Source organism: Danio rerio, chromosome 18, assembly GCF_052040795.2.
Source record: "Danio rerio strain M-AB ecotype USA chromosome 18, GRCz13ab, whole genome shotgun sequence".
NCBI lineage: Eukaryota > Metazoa > Chordata > Actinopteri > Cypriniformes > Danionidae > Danio > Danio rerio.
This window is the reverse complement of record NC_141038.1, coordinates 48,724,548-48,740,871: the sequence shown is the minus strand read 5'-3', so window position 1 is coordinate 48,740,871 and position 16,324 is coordinate 48,724,548. Positions and strand designations below refer to the sequence as shown.

Below are 16,324 nucleotides of genomic sequence, written 5' to 3'. Positions count from 1 at the left end.
CATTGGTTTACATCTTATCTCATCTCAAACCTCCTGGGACAGCATGCCAAACAAGCTTTATTGACAATCATCTGCTAAGTGTGAACTCCTGAAATTATTTTTTATAGAGAAGAACTACTCTTTCAATCTTTCATTACAGATCAATCGCACAGCCTTTCCTAACTTTTGATTTAGTGGCTAATTTGTATGAATTTGCACACACAAATATTTTGGCCCAACAAATATTCAGATTGCATATAAAATATCATCCATTTGGATGACATACTTTTAACATAACTAAATGAGAAGGGTATTATGCTATTTGCAGTGCTATTGATTTCTTTTTTCCTTTGGGTCTATGTTACAAAATGTAAAGGTACAAATAGAATCAAACATATAATTTGTCAAAGATGCCAAAAGGATAAAATATGTTTCATGAAAAAGAAGAGATAAGTAATGAAGAAATAAACGAATGATGTATGTGGTAATGGGGTGGGAAAATAATAAGCATGTGCTTCAACCTGCTCCATTTTCGACCATGTTGAAATGTATTTTTTGTTAATGATATTTATATATCAACACATTTAATGTGTTTTAAATGCTTCTTATTAATCGTGTGACATATGGAGCTGCATCAGTTTTGCCCCTGAATATTAAGTAAACCAATGTTATGGAATTTAACTAATTGGATCAGGCTTTTACTACAGTAAAATAGAGTATATACTGTATTTGTACCATTTTTATATATTTTAACTGATTAATTGTATGGGATTTGAACAGATTTAGATTGATTGTAAGGATTTCAACAACATACGTTTTAAAAAAACTGACAAATTAAATAAAATTTAAGAGTTAACCCAAGGGGTCTAAGGGTGATAAACTTAATCGTGACTCATTTCTTTGAGTCACAATGCAACTTTAAAATACAGTAATATACTGCCCCACAGTAAAATACAGTTTATATTACAGTTAAATACTGTGTAACTTACGAACAAAAAAGGTAACACTTTATTTTGATGGTCCATTTGAGTATTAGTACTGACTGTCTGCTTAATATCTGTTGATACTGCCCCTTCATCAAACATTTAACAGACTTTAATAAACTTTGCAAGTGCATTTCAATTTACAAACCCTAACCCCCAAACTCAAACCTATTAGTCTACTTATATTCTAATGAGAATTAGTTGACATAGATGCAATGTAACTTAAATTCAACAAATGGACCATCAAAATAAAGTGTGACCAAAAAAATCTTCCTACTTCAAATCTGAATTAGTCATACATTTAAAACTTCTTCAAACTTGCTTGTTCACCACTGATTCAGTAGCAGCCCATATACAAAAAAACACAAGTCCAAAACAACAAATGAAGAAACACATTATGAGTGAAGTGCACAATGCAGAACTGTTTTTGGAGCAGATGGGTGAAAACACTGAGCCATGGAGGAGATTCATGGACTGGTGATTTACTGCTAGTCAAAGCAGCTGTCAGGAGGTTCATATGGGTTGACATTTGAGGATGGGTGAGGAAATGAGCTGTGACCCACTTCAAGTCTAAATATATTCTCCAAAAAAAAAAAAAAAAAAACCCACAGCAATTCAACTGACACTGGGTCTGATAAGTTATAGTTTTATTTCATTTTAATTTGTGTTAATTAACAGGGGTGGAATTAGTGATTTGGGGGCCATAAGCAATTCCAGGTATGTGGCCCTAGAATTTTTGAAAAATAAAACTACTATGTTAAAAAGTATACATACATTCATACATAATAACAGATTTATTTTATCTTTGGCATGATGACAGTAAATAATATTTTACTTGATAATTTTCAAGACACTTCTATACAGCTTAAAGTGACATTTAAAGGCTTAACTAGGTTAATAAGGTGAACTAGGCAGGTTAGGGTAATTAGTCAAGTTATTGTATAAGGATGGTTTGTTCTGTAGATTATTGAAAAAAAAAGTAGCTTAAAGGGGCTAATAATTTTGTCCCAAAAATGTTTTAAAAATTTTTTATTTTATTTGTTTAGCCGAAAAAAAACAAATAAGACTTTCTCCAGAAGAAAAATATTATCAGACATACTGTGAAAATTTCCTTGCTCTGTTAAAAATAATTTTGGGAAATATTTAAAAAAATAAAATCAAAAGGGGGCTAATAATTCTGACTTCAACTGTATATATATATATATATATATATATATATATATATATATATATATATATATATATATATATATATATATATATATATATATATATATATATACAGGGCTTGACATTAACACCCGCCAACTCGCCAAATGCGGGTAAATGTAAGCTGTGGCGGGTTAGACAGACACTCCCACTAGCCACTTTGGCTGGTTGAAAATAATGTTTTAATTATAGTTTTATTAAAAGCAGGATTCGACAATAAGCACGGCCCAATGTTTGTGCAAATGTGATTTTAGAATCGAGAAGCAGCACCACTGACAATAAACTGTTCACGGAGGCAAAAGAAAGCAGGTGAATACCAAATGACAGGATGATCACTCGCTCCGGTTTACTTGCGAAGCAACCGTGCCTAAAGGAAACCCAACTGATGCGATCGGTTCTCTTTGAAATAGACTGGACAAAAAGCGATGATCATGCACCCACAGTTTCTTTTTACAATAACACTGCTTTAATATGAGATTAACTCCCTATTTATGTGTAGTTAACTGGTGATCTGGGACCATTAAGCAAGTCAGATTACTATGCATATTTTAGATACATGACAAAAGCTATTTTTAAAATGTAAATTATTTTTTAAAGATCAGTTGTTGAATTTAAAAGTGCATGTATACAGCTATATTTAGCTTGTTTTGACACATTTAAAATTTGTGGTTAATAAATAATAATTTATTTATTTTAGATGAGGTCAAAGATATATTTGGTGAATCCTTTTCAGGCCTGAAAAGTCATGTGATGTAAAAACTAACTGCAATGCAACACAACCCATTTGCTCATCCACATTGGGCAAGCTCATACGCAACACACACAAAAAGTGAAACAAATGGCATAAGAGGCTTGTGGACATAACACAACATCTAAATTAAGTAATTTTGGCATGTAAAATATATTTTCACAAACAACTTCAAACAACAAAAGTGTGGCTAGTGAAAAGGGCGAGAGGCTAGTAATGTTAGAAATCTAATAGCCAAAGTGGCTGGTGATGAGAAAAGTCAATGTCAATCCCCAGTATATTTTAATATTTAAAGGAACCACCTACAGATTTGAAGTCTAACTCATCTCAACACAACTGCAAGGATGTTTCTAGAATGCCTAGTAAGAGCTTGATGAGCTAGCCCAGGTGTGTCTAATCGTGGCTAGAACTAAACTCTGCAGAACACCCACCCTCCAGGACTAAGTTTGGGCACCCAGATGTACAGTTAATTAGCCATTTTTGTGATTAGATTTTAATAATAATAATAATAATAATAATAATAATAATAATAATATTAATAATAATAATAATAATAATAATAAACATTTAAACAATTGTAATGCACAATCTATCAAACTAATCTTTTTACCATTTTTCGTATGAACAGAATAATTTCTTTTTGTGATTCGGTGGCCTTTTCACTGAGAAATGCTATTTGAACAGGCACTAGATCTCTTAACAAGCTCACAGTGCTCCTCATCTAACTGGTCTCTCAGTCTAATGGCATCCCGCAGCTCACTGCGAAGAGTAACTTTAGGAATGGTACAGTACAGACACATGAGAGTCTCTAAAAATCTCCAGTAACACCTAAAAACACTTGCTAATTTTTTTTGAAAATTTGGCGCTAGGGGATTATTTGCAAATATTAATAATTTCTATAACATATATGCAGTTTTCAATTAGGTTAATTCAGAAATGACTTACTAATAATAAAATAATCCCAAACAATTAAAGTACACACACTCAAAATAGCATGTAACATTGAAATAAACATAATTAAACAGAAATAGTTAAGCATGATTTAAGCAATTTAATCTAATTTTATCAACTTGTTTGTTACAACCCACCCAAGTTTAAAAGAAACATAGAAAAAAAACAATCATAATAAACTAGGCACATACCCCATACACCAAAAAAAGAGGTAACAATAACAAAACAAGGTAGTAAAACTTTCCAAAACTACTTTATTTGACAGTGTCCCTGTTTAACATTATAGCCATTTAATGAATAAACAAAGTAAATTATGCATAATTAAATACAGCTTTTTATAGCACACTCCAAGAAGGACACCATAAAATGAAGTTTAACCAAACAGAATGCCTACGTAAGCATTAATATTTGATAGTGTTGCTGATTAATTAAGGTTTTACCTGTTGTTTTCAGCAGAAGACAGTCATCCCAGGGAGAGGCAGAGGCTGAAGGACGGCCAGGTGGGCAAGTGGAGGGATTATCCGTGAGAAAGCACAGCTAACGGGATTAGGCTTTCTCTGGGACTGCTGGAAAGGGAGGACCTGGACCTGCAACTCATTATAGCTTCACAATCCTTCTTGGAGCTCAGCCTGTGTAGAAGCACAGAGAGGCCAGGCCAGAGAAACCACTCAAATACAGACAGTCTACTGGAAATATACAAGAAGTTTATAGTTTATAGATTTTGGTTTGGTTGTCTAATTTGACATTTAGAGTATGTTAACCAGTTAAACTCTGCAGTTATTTTGGAACTTCCGACTGGATTTTGCTCTCCCAAATTGAAAAGCTTCCCAAATCCACATGCAGAGGTGTAAATGCAAAAAATTGGTATAATTTTAAAGAAAACCCTTTGAATTTTCATAACACCATTGAAAGTGTTTAAAATAACTGTTTATGTTGTCTGTGTTATAATAAACACCTAAAAAATAAACAATAAAGAATGAACATGACATTAATAATTAAAGTTAATAAACTGAAATTTGAAGCGGAACCTTTTAGGTTCTTTATGGTCTAGATTGCTGTAATTAATTTTGGTGGTTCCTGCACATTTCTGTAATCATTGGAAAAAAGAAAATTGTCTCTACCATAATCTATGCAAAAGTTATTGTATTCCAACTGATGAGAGGTGCTTTACAAGCCACAGGGACCGATCATTGTTTTCATATTACACTATTCTTTTGTTTGATCAAACATTATTCACTATATTTGGACCATGTCAGACATATGAAAGGAATACTTATGCACATCACCTCAAAAACAGAGGAGAAATGGCCCTGAAGCGCACAGCATAAGGTAAGAGATGACAGCTGTCTGTGCTATCTGGGGCTGCTTATTGATCATAAATGTATTGTTTTCACTTCTGCGCCACGGAAACACCGCAATTCATTCGACAACTGTTTGATATGTGAATATAATTCAGTAAAAAGAATGCTAGAACCGTATGAGCACTGGCAATAGCTTTTATTTGAGCTATAACTTGTACATGTGTCATATGAAAATGAACCAATGTAAAATATCTAGCTCGGGTATCCAAAATACTGTTTATTTAAGTATAATTAACTTTTGTATAGTAGAAAAAACCCCAAAAAGTACATATGTGCATAAAATATAGATTCTACACTTTCAAACGACACCACTTAAGGGGGTCTGGTGCAATGCTAGCTCTTTAAATCTCAAAGCGAAATTCGATGACGTCACGGACCCGATACCGGGTCCATGGAGTTTAACTGGTTCCATTATTACAACATACCACTGTAAATTCAGTAACACTTTAGGTCATGCTTGAGCCAGAGAGATATTATTACCCCTACAAGACATCCTATGATCATTCAAGACGAAAATACAAATGTCCTCATTTATCCGGTCTTCAGGGGCCCTCAAAACCTTTAGAAACGATCTTTGCTATTCTGAACGGCTGCACTGTGTTTTGCCGGTGCCCTTCAGATACGGTGATGATCGCAGTCTGTTGCCTTTGCCTCCCAGTTTGCCATCTGGCATGTATTTATCAGGGGGATGATAAGATGGCGTCTCTGGGCTCATGTTTAAAAATCCTCAAAGCCTGAGATGAGTCACTTTCACCTCTGTTCGCAGGCCTCTGGAGTGCATTTCAGCCCTCCTGCCCATATGCCAACCACCCAGCCACTCATTACACACGCCACAACACATCCTGACTTCACACAGCGTCTGGATACTGGAGCTGAGTGTCGGGCCAGAATGACAGGCAAGGAAAAAGGAAAGAGCTTTGGTAATGCATAATCGCAATTTTGATGAGTACCCAGCAGGCACAGGATGTTAGCATGATGTTAGCTTGATGTTTGAAAATGAAAATCTGGTTTGGTTTCATCAGGCCGATGTCAATGTCTAACGTCCAACCTAAAATCAAACAAATATCAACGTCTAATGATGTTACAGCTCGACGTTGTGTGAATGTTACCACTATGACGTCTATCAGATGTTGGATTTTGGTCGGCATAACTGAAGATTAAATAGCAGCATTTGACGTCAATATGATGTTGGTTGAAGATGTAGGACTTTGGTCGCTTTCCAACACAAAATCAACCAAATATCAACGTCATTTCATATAGTTTTTGGACATCAAGATATCGTTGTCCTTAGATACTGGCTAGACATTGAACTTTGGTCACCTGATGTCACGACCTGAGTCTAACCTAATATTAACTTTTTTTGACATTGTGTGTCTGCTGGGTATGTTCAAAACAGCAGGTCTTTTTGACCAAATTTGGAGAACGGTCTGGCTGCAGAGTTGCACTTGCACCTTCAGGCTTGCACTCTCAGGCTTGCACACTCAGGTACCCACATTTCCTATGCAAGTGACGTCATTTACAATCGACACCTGCACCTGTCACGTCACTTGAAATCAACACAAATACACCAAAAGTAAGTTTCCAGTTTGTTTGCGTTGACAGTGACGACGTTGACAAATAAATTTAACTCAAGTACTCAAGTTGTACACCATGACAGAACCCCCCCCCCACCAAAACCCACAAAGTATTCTTCCACTCGCTTGACGGAAAGAAAACAGCACAGATGATGTGTAACATTACTGCAAAGTTGTTGTAAGGAAAGCATTTGTGGTTCGTTATGATCTGTTTATGTAACTATACCAAATGCAGCGCCAGTAGCCGTATGTTGCCAGATACTACAGTAGTGAAACGCTTAGAAGAAAAGCACTTAGGTAAAGGTGACAGATAAGAAGTTTGTTGCAACGATTTTAATGAAATCCGTAACCACAGATTTTTCCCCCTCAGGGACACCCTTAAGTTAAATTACCGAAGGACGCGTCCACAGCAAGCGGCCACAGGTGGCGATTGTAAATGATGTCACTTGCAGAGGATGCGCGGTTGCCTGAGCGGGCAAGTCCGAGCGTGCAAGCCTGAAGGTGCAAGTGCCAATACTTTATTACAAATTTGGCCAAACCATTTGACTAAATAACTCAGATATTATTAAATATTTTGGCTGATCTGGCCTCGGGTATCAATATTAACACGATATTCTCAACAGATTTAACACTTTTGGCTGATTCCTGATGCAATCGTGAACAGCATGTCAAAGAAATGTACTGTAACAAATGTAAACATTTTTTAACATTTTAACATTACTGTTTTAGTTTTTTGTCAATTTAAAAACACTGATGGATAATGAATAATGTTCTCGCAGAAAATCATCCATGTATAAAAATAAATTCATATATTTATTGTTATCTTTTTTGGTTTTGTATATTTTTGTACTGTATTGTATGTATTTATGTGTTTATATAAATAATAAATATATACAGTAAAACATCTACCTTGAACTAAATAAATAGTTTAAACACAATAGAGTGGTTTAAAAAAAGTTCTGCAGCAGCTTCATATATAAAAAAACAGACTTAAACATGATCATTTCTATAACATAACTCACTCTATTATAAAAATAATCATAACATCTGCACAACTGTACTCTTGCTTATGTGATATTTCTGAAACCATATATTTTCTTACAAATACAACATAAACACAAAAACAGGTCAATTCATTGTTATTATTTTTTTAAATTAGAGCCATTCTAACTGCACTCGTCTTCATGCAGTAAATACTTTTAGACACTTAAAACATATTTTTTTTTACCCACAAATTAAGTGACATACTTATAAATGTCAGCACATGGTTTCTCAAAGAACCTATATTTTTATTTGTAGATTATTTAGCAAATTATAATAGATTATTTTTGTGTTTAAATGCCGCATAGTGTTACAGTAAGTAGCTCGCAGCTTCATTTCATCAGATTCATTATCTGTAGCTTGCAGATTCCTGTAAAGGACGCTTTAGTTGGATGATTCCTTGAAGACCGGATGGGGTTAATCACTCATTAATGGCTGAACGTTGTTGGCATATTTACCTTTGGCCTCATTGTCTGCTCTGCACATCCACTTAACCTCAATTTACCACTTACCGAATGAGAAAATGGGTCAGTTTTCATGGCAACATTTACTTTATTACACAGAACGTCTAATAAAATGTGTTAGATGTAGTTTAAATTCATTTTTACAATTGTTCTTTACTTAAAGTAATTTCTGTACATTATGCTAGGGATTGGCAAAATACTTTATCCTCTAAAATGGACTTCTAGTTCATTGAGGAGATTCTGAAGTGTTCAATGTAAGATTCATAAATACAGCATTTTAAATTTTGAATATCAGAATGCAATGTGTTATTTTAGTAATAAGAACAGTGTGTAGTATTAGTGCTAAGCTGCTCTGAAAGGTAGCCTGGTTACACATCGTAATAAACCACTAGTGCTAAAACATCCAGCAAGGTAGCCCAGGCACACAAAATAATAAACCACTAGTGTTAAGCCTGTCAGCAAGTTAGCCCAGGCACAAATAGTAATAAACCACTAGTGTTAAGCCAGTCAGCAAGTTAACCCAGGCACACATCATAATAAACCACTAGTGTTAAGCCAGTTGGCAAGGTAGATCAGCCACACAGTCTATTCTAGTGTTAAGCCAGTTGGCAAGGTAGCCCAGGCACACATAGTAATAAACCGCTAGTGTTAAGCCAGTCAGTAAGTTAGCCCAGGCACACATCATAATAAACCACTAGCGTTAAGCCAGTCAAAAAGGTAGCCCAGGCACACAGAGTAATAAACCACTAGTGTTAAGCCAGTCAGCAAGTTAGCCCAGGCACGCATCATAATAAACCGCTAGTGTTAAGCCAGTCAGTAAGTTAGCCCAGGCACACATCATAATAAACCACTAGTGTTAAGCCAGTCAAAAAGGTAGCTCAGGCGCACAGAGTAATAAACCACTAGTGTTAAGCCAGTTAGCAAGGTAGCCCAGGCACACATAGTAATACACCACTAGTGTTAAGCTATTCAGCAAGGTAGCCCAGGCACACATTGTAGTAAACCACAGTGTTAAGCCAGTTGGCAGGGTAGATCAGCCACATAGTCTACACTAGTGTTAAGCCAGTTTGCAAGGTAGCTCAGGCACACAGTCTAGTACATTAGTGTTAGCAAAGTTGCCAAGGTAGCCAGGAAAACATTTGTTAAGTGCAATAGTGTTAATCCATCTGGAAAAGTAACCCGGGTACATATATGGCTAAATGGTGGACAAAAATATTGGTTATAGATCTGCTTGTTGTATTTATTTATTATTATTTTATATGCAGATATATGCATGCTTGAATGTATTTTTAAATAGCTATTAATGTTTCTTGGACACGTCCATGAGAAGAGGCATGTCATACACATTACCTAGACCAGCAAACCACTGACCTAAACCTTTCCCTAAACCCAACCAATAGTATTTTTAAAAGGCAAACTGAAGATAAAAGTGCACCTGCAGATAGTTTTACCTTGATTGAACTTCTTTTATGGAATAGTGCTTCACTGGATTTGAACCAGAGCTCTGTGTTACATGTACAACACCATACAAAGTGAGCTATCAAGCAGACAAACCACACTAGAAAAGTTGCCGATATTGAGATACATCCCTGTGGCAAATGTATTCACTTACAAAAACATTATACAAATATAACAGATAACATTAAGTAGTTTTGTGGTATTTATTGTGGTGTTGTGCCAACACGTTCTCACTCCCAACTCGTCACATACTGACGCTTGGTCAGGAACCCTCGGCGTCAGTTATTGACGCACAGGGTACCCCTTTAGCGTCATATTTAGACGTGCAGGGATTCCCTATAGAATCTGTGCCTGAGCCTGAGGCGTCATATGGAGACGCTGGAGGCTCGTATAATTATCAATAGATGTCAACGCAATTTTTAAAACCTGATTTACGCCTATTATCTTAGTTTTCTTATTTTAAAAATATGTAATTTTTATTTTGTTCATGAAAAGCGTCTGTAAACGGGGTCGAAACTACTGTATGAATAAACTTCGGCCCACGTGACATCCCTTCACGGTGAGTTTAACGCCGCTCTGCTATTGGTCAAACTGCATCAGCGGTGAGTTCTCAGATGAGTTCAACTGTCAACATTAAATATTACGTTAATGCTGCATAATATATTTTTATTGGAGATTAGTTGGTGTTTATAAATATGTTATCATTTACTTTATATTTAATGAGTGAAAATATATTCGGTTGTCCAGTTTAGGGTAACTATGCCTAATAAAACTTTGATTCATTCATATTATTTATTATTTTTTTACTTTAAAAAAATATTAAATTTCAAGTACTAAGTTTAAAAATGTTTTCGGCTGATATTTTTCATTTTAAATTATTTATTAAAGTTGGGGTCATTGTATGTGGCGATCTATTTTTTACAGTCTATGCTCGCTATCCCAAGGTTCATTGCGATCCCAAGGTTCACTGCGGTTTTCCACAAGGTAAGTAAAAAGTAAACAAATAAACACGATTTGTTGATAAAGCATGTACTGTAAACTAGCGACGTTATCTAATTACATCAAGTTCATTTATTAAAAACATATTTTTCTTACATATAACGTTGGTCATGCATTAGAACAATATATACATTTTAAGGAACAGTGTAACCAGATTGTTGTTTTCCACAATATAATTCGTGCAAAATCTATATATAATAATATAATAATACAAATGTATTCGTAATTGTTTTAATATTAAAGAACATCAAGTGTTTCCAAAGGTTTATTGTAAAAACAATTATTTTCCATGCCTTTAAAGGAAAAATTGCCCGTCTGAGCACATTTTATTCATTGTACAACACAAAACTAAACAAAAAAATAGCTTAATCTACCACACACACACACACACACACACACACACACACATATATATATATATATATATATATATATATATATATATATATATATATATATATATATATATATATACAGGTGTAAATTATAAGGTGTTCACTGTTCAGATATGAATATTTTTTCTTTGCTCTTTTCAGGTTCTTTAGATTTCTTTAAAAATCCAATTTTGTTTTCTAATAAGCAAAAAGTAAAATCACTTTACCCATGTTTATATGTTAAATTGCACTTGTCTCTCTCTCTATCTCTGTTAACACATTTATATTTGTTTGATTAATTCTTGTGTCTTTCAGCCTGTTTCTGCCTATCATCATGAGTGATTCCTCAATACTCAGATTTATCATCAAGATCTCAATTATAAGCTCAAGTTTTGATGACAACTTGGTGATCTGCAGAAAGCACCACCATGTAAGGAAGGCCAAGACCACTCTGGAATCAGTCAAGGGTTAGTGAAGTTTTTCATTCCATGTATATTAAATATCTACATTGTTTAGGCATATATGATTGTATGAGATAAAATGCATTTATTCTTTCACTACTATTGTAAGAACAGAAAGAAACGCGTTAGTTTTACTATTACTATTGTTTATGACAAACATTAAAAAACTACAGCATAAGCTCACAAAATATTGTGGCCTAACTGTTTAAAACTAATTGTTCTGGGTGTTGATAGCGGCCAACCATTTTTTTTCTTTTTTTTCTTTTTCAGAAAGTATTTTGACACCTTATAGGCCATCAACTGCCCACATTGGGGTTTAGGAAATTAGAACTGCTTATGCTGCTTGTCTACTAGTCTTAGGATAAGTTAGAAATGTTATAAATGTACATTTTTTTGTTGTTTTTATCTGGTACAGCTCATAGGAACTCCAATCTTCCCAACTGTGAGAGGGCCTTGCTCCAGTGACTGTCAGTGTGTACTTCATTGTTTCCATTAGTCCCTGTATCTGTAGACCTAGGTGACAGTGGGCTAGAGTAAAATTTTGGTTTTATTTAAACTAAGGCATACTGATGGCCTTTTTATCTCAGATTTGGTCATGCAAGTATTAATATATCCTAAAGTATTTTTATATTCTTTCCATTGGTGGAAAAGATGTTGGTATAATTATTTTTAATGGACTGCTAAGATCTCAGCAGACATTTTTCTCTATATTCTTGAGTGGGAGTCTGTGCAATACAAGGTGGATAGTATTTGCAAGGAAGAGCTTCATCTGTTCTGCTTCCACACTAGATATACTGCCAATTTAAGTAGATATGAACCATAAGCATAACCATTTCAAGAATGCACGAGGTACTTTAAACTGTATGTGTTGAAACTAAATTAACAAGAAAACAGCTCTGTGATGTTCACCTAAGAAAATTAGATTAGAAGATATAAACTGTTATGCACATGTTCTGTACTGTTTCATTCCTTTTTCAAACACTGGCATTTTTGAAGGTTTATTTACAGCTAAGGATTAAGAATTGACAGGAAGATTTGTGGACTACATCAACTAATGACACTACCTCCAAAGAGTTGCAAAAAGCTGTCCAAAGTTTCAGCACCATCTTTAAGCCCATGATTTTAGTGTGTTTCATGCCTAATCACATGAGTTTATATCTGAGATAGATGAACTATGTAATTGTCTTAAACTGATCTACAAGTAAATGCCAAAACTTATTGGTTTACTTATTTATTTATTTGTTTGTTTGTTTGTTTGTATATGTTAACCAGGTGAAATGGAGTGAGGCATACCAGGATATGCCTGGTTTTACTTTTGGGAAGGAGGTTGAACAGTGCAATATTTCTTCTATAGGATTGCAGTGACCAGACATGCTACTGTAACTCTCATGGTCATGTGCTGGAATTAGCAGATATTCAACAATTTGGCCATCTCGCTGACCTGTTGATATCAGAAGGTAACGATATCCAGTTGAATTTGTTTTAGTTGTTCAGTAACCTATTTAAATAGTATTGTGATTTTTTGATTGCTTATCATTGTAGACCGCAACAGCTCTGCAAAGCAAGTTGGAAAACAGAATCCATGAAACTGGCAGTGACTGGAAACCAGTTGGAAGACTTTGGTCTGTGATGTAGAGGAGTGGGCAGAGGGTGAGGAAATTCTTATTAATATTACATGTAGTCATGAAAAATTGTGTTACTATTACTGTCATTTTTTTTTCAGTAGCAGAAGCAAAGACAACAAAAAGAAGAAGTGATGTGGATGTCTTCGTCATATTGCATGGTATGTACACTAGACCTCTGTCAGTGTTGATTCTTTAAAAGTTGACGTATAATCCTTGTTATACAACTTTCTTTTCATAAATATATTTCAGACTCTGCTGACCCAGCAACAAAGAGGAGGGTGTTCAACATCATCCTGCTAGTCAGGATTCTTCAGGAGAAGCAGTGGATTCTTGTGGCAGAGATGGCCAACCACTATAAATACCTTTCAACTCATCCTGGTTCTTTCAAATAACTTTCCTGCTTGTTTGCTACTGAAAAGTACTGGTATGTATTTGTATTTTTTGGCACAGACATAAGCATAAGGTTACCCAGTCCAAAGGATATTAATATATTTTTATGTTGTTGTGTTCTTCTTTTAAGATTCGACATGTGGCCTTAACGAAGAGGGGTTAAAAGGTCTATGGATCATCATTCTCAAAAAGCAACAAAATAACTGAGAAATAAACAACAATACGATGGTGCAATCTAGAGACCTGCAAGGTACCTGCAAGTTTTGGATGGAGCAGAGAACATAGATTTTTTTTAAATAAAGCTCCAGCTGATGAGTATGACATTGACTGTGGATTTTCTTTTACTGTAATCCAGAAGAGGATGACCTTAACCCTGAATCTAAAGCATGTAATAAAATCTGTAAAAAATTAAATAAAATTGTCATCATCTATAACCAAATTGTCTTTTTTTTTTAAATACATAGATATGTACAGTATAGCATTCCTCTAAAATCAATCAGTGTTGTAAATTAAGAGCATTATTGTATGCCTAACTGCTTACAACATATAACGATTTAAGGAACTCTATATTAAAATGAAATTATTACATTAAGTGACATTAAGAGCTTTTAAAATATTAATTTTATGATACATTTTTATGATAAATTTAATTTTTGCATATACTTGGGCAAAAAATGTACATTATTATGGTCAACTGCTCAGATACCTCCAGTCAATATGTGGCTGAGTCAGGCAACCAGACTTCTACCTCTGGAAAAATTAACCTATGATTTACATCAAAGATCTGATGGATCTATTTGGTCCTCATGGATTTAAAAAAAAAAATAAAATAAAATTTATCTCCTTTTATTTTTGTCCTTACTTTGAAACATTTGTATTAATTTGTTAGAATGTCTAACAAAAAACTGCTGCACTTGTTGTGAGATAACAGTGCCACTGTTGTTATTCTGAAAATAAAAATTAACTTTGTATAATGTTTTATTGAATGCAAGATTAAAAATAAAATATTTTCCAAGAGATGGATTGCGGCTGGAAGAGCATCTGCTGCATAAAAACATGCTGGAAAAGTTGGCGGTTCATAGCACTGTGGCGACCCCTGGTTAATAAAGGTACTAAGCCAAAAAGAAAATGAATGAATGAAAATAAAATATGTATTGAAATATGTATTTTTGGTAGACATAGAACTACACAGTAACTTATAAATACAGCACAGAACTATTTTACTTCTAGTTTAGATAATTTAAATGTTTGCATTTTTATTTTGTTGGTTAATGGCTATGTATTTTTAATCATTTGGAGGTTTGAACTATTCGCAGCATTTGAAAGGATATCTTTTCATCATTGTTACCTCATTTCTCAATATTTTCATGATTCTTACAATGCAGCAAATCTTACAACCATTTGATCATAAAGAAAATAATTAACAAACTAACCCACATGCAGGACAAAGACATTATGTGGAATCATTATTAAACACAAGTTCATCCATTGTCATCAAATCATACTGTTACACAAACAGTTGAAGATTTAGAAAGTAAAAATAATCAGAAAAAGAGTGGTTTTTAAACAAATACATGTCTTTAAAAAGGTTTTATTTATAAACATTTACATATTTTAAAAGAGCTTTTATCCATATTTCAAATAAAGTGAAAACAATTAAATATCACATGATGACCATTAATGAAACACACTTACAGAATTACATCCACACATATTATTCTGAACTCATAACATTTGTGATGAACATAGATCACTATTGCTAATAACTTGTAATTAAAGAGGATACTAATGTTTAGCTTATTTTTACAGCTTTTTTTTTTTTTTACCACAACTGTACATGTGACAAAACAATTTCTTGTCCATGTTGAAGATAATACATCTACATAGGTTAACTGCCCTTTTACTCAAAGGGGATGAGTAGAGCCCCGTAGAAAAGGAAAAAGTATTCACATTTCAAACGAGAAATGAGTGAGAGAATATCAGCAAGACTATTACCTATGCTATGTTCAATAAATAATGTTGGATATAATAGTCTGATATATACTGATCAAGTCAATAAAAGCTGTTTAAAAAATACTCATTGTAAAATAACAAATTTATGCCTGGCTTTCATATATGTCATAAATATATGCACAATGACCTTATTCAGATAGTCTTTAGTTCATTAAAATTTGTATCTGTTCCATTTTATTACAAAAGGCCTTAAACTACATTACCCACAATCCTTTGTCGCTGTATAGATGGGAGGGGAAAGACATGGCGCTACAAATTGTAGTTCCTTGAAAGGTGTAGTTAGGGTTAAGTTTAGGGTTACGATCTTGGTTAATCGTTAACTATTTAAAACACAGCGATAACTCATTGATAAAGGACACTGTTAGTAAAGTGGCAAAGTTAGCAAAACATAGTTAGCAACACGAAGGATCTTTTAATTTGGCTTTGAAGTTATAGTCCAATCACAACGTCGCAATCTACGTCACACTTTGTCTCTATTTGGTAATCTTCCGGCTGAAGGTTGATTATAACCTTATAATATAACTTAAATATCAAAATGTGTATTAATATTACATGTTATTTATTGTCTTATTAAAAATACAAATGTATATTTACCGTGAGATTACTTTGTGGGGGTAACCTGATGTGCAAAATGATCATAGTAAAACCAGATCATAGGCAGTATACTTAATTTGAAACGAATAATAAAATAATA

At 34.0% G+C, this 16,324-nt stretch overlaps 1 protein-coding gene and 1 long non-coding RNA gene across 23 annotated transcripts in view; one reads left to right on the top strand and one right to left on the bottom strand.

Moving 5' to 3' along the window:
* The window catches only part of cngb1a (cyclic nucleotide gated channel subunit beta 1a), a 67,190-nt gene extending 62,687 nt beyond the window's left edge, over positions 1–4,503 (bottom strand). For 8 of the 12 annotated variants that reach the window (XM_087293439.1, XM_087293441.1, XM_087293447.1 and 5 more), the window contains exon 1: positions 4,311–4,503. The gene's annotated coding sequence lies outside the window, so the exon portion shown is untranslated. The remainder of the gene's footprint in view (positions 1–4,310) is intronic. The other 4 variants (XM_087293445.1, XM_087293450.1, XM_087293442.1 and 1 more) reach the window with 2 other exon arrangements.
* A 4,894-nt stretch (positions 4,504–9,397) lies between these two features.
* On the top strand, positions 9,398–14,056 carry si:ch211-260c23.1. 11 transcript variants are annotated; one of them, XR_015515341.1, is made up of 9 exons: positions 9,398–10,370; positions 10,693–10,752; positions 11,457–11,608; positions 12,018–12,069; positions 12,957–13,059; positions 13,145–13,252; positions 13,329–13,385; positions 13,477–13,651; positions 13,748–14,056. It is a non-coding gene; the product is annotated as a si:ch211-260c23.1 (long non-coding RNA). The 11 variants fall into 11 exon arrangements; XR_015515340.1 differs by having other exon boundaries at positions 9,982–10,370; positions 13,326–13,385; XR_015515347.1 differs by having other exon boundaries at positions 10,350–10,370; positions 11,457–11,612; positions 13,326–13,385.
* The last annotated feature ends 2,268 nt before the right edge of the window (positions 14,057–16,324 follow it).